We start from the raw sequence: 1,419 nt of genomic DNA on the forward strand, positions 1-1,419 counted from the left end.
GTAGTGCAACTATAACCCACTGTAGCTGTGTGCAGTGCAGAGTAACAAATGGGCGCCAGAAGGTTCTTGCAGTTGAACAGTAGAACTAGTTTACTGTCAGAGACAATCAATATGCAGGGTTAGTGCAATATACTCACATAGATCAGTTCAGCATAGCAATACTCTGGGGACAGCACAGAGAGGGGCACACCCGCTCCCCCCAACTCCCCTTGAGCCCGGGCAGGGTCAGTGCCACCGGGTCAGTTGCCCACTCTCTGGGACAGGCAGCTTGGGTACCCCACTCCTCAGGTTGAACCCCTCTAGCCCTCAGGGCCCCACGGCAACTCTGGATCAGGGGTCACACACTACCTGCCTCCTATGGCTAAACCGCGGCCCTACACTAAGGCAACAATGCCTGTCTGGGAGGGACTCCCCCAGCTACTTTCCTCTGAGCCAAACTGCTCTTCCTTCCCTCACTATCTCACTTTCCTAGAAAGTGCTCCACACAACTTGCTCTCTAACTGGGCCTCATTCACGGGGTCCCTGTCCCCGACTTCACCAGAGTGGCTGGCAACACTCTGGGCCTAGTCCTGCTCCCAGGCTAAGGGGTCTTTCCCCAAAGAGACTGACCCACCCCCCTGCTAAACACTATATCTGAGTGCCAAGGGAGTGGGCTCCCTGGTAACCAATAAGACACATATGCAAACTCAAAACTGATACATGGGTCTTTGCCCAGTAACAGCACTAACAGGGAAGCTGCAGGGTTTAAAGCCATAGGGACTAGTTAACCCTATGGATCCCTACAGTAGACAAGGTTACAGATATATAGAAATATTGGGGTGACAGTCACCCTGCTATAGTTCCAGGGGTACCCAGGGCACAAATAAGCACTCACCCCAAATCCCCCCCTAACTGGCCTTCAGGCTGGGCCCCCTTAGCCCATAACAAGGTTACAGATATATAGAAACATTGGGGTAACAGTCACCCTGCTATAGTTCCAGGGGTACCCAGGGCACAAATAAGCACTCACCCCAAATCCCCCCCTAACTGGTCTTCAGGCTGGGCCCCCTTAGCCCATAACAAGGTTACAGATATATAGAAACATTGGGGTAACAGTCACCCTGCTATAGTTCCAGGGGTACCCAGGGCACAAATAAGCACTCACCCCAAATCCCCCCTAACTGGCCTTCAGGCTGGGCCCCCTTAGCCCATAACAAGGTTACAGATATATAGAAACATTGGGGTAACAGTCACCCTGCTATAGTTCCAGGGGTACCCAGGGCACAAATAAGCACTCACACCAAATCTCCCCCTAACTGGCCTTCAGGCTGGGCCCCCTTAGCCCATAACAAGGTTACAGATATATAGAAACACTGGGGTAACAGTCACCCCGCTATAGTTCCAGGGGTACCCAGGGCACAAATAAGCACTCACCCCAAA

Source organism: Xenopus tropicalis, chromosome 7, assembly GCF_000004195.4.
Source record: "Xenopus tropicalis strain Nigerian chromosome 7, UCB_Xtro_10.0, whole genome shotgun sequence".
Lineage (NCBI taxonomy): Eukaryota > Metazoa > Chordata > Amphibia > Anura > Pipidae > Xenopus > Xenopus tropicalis.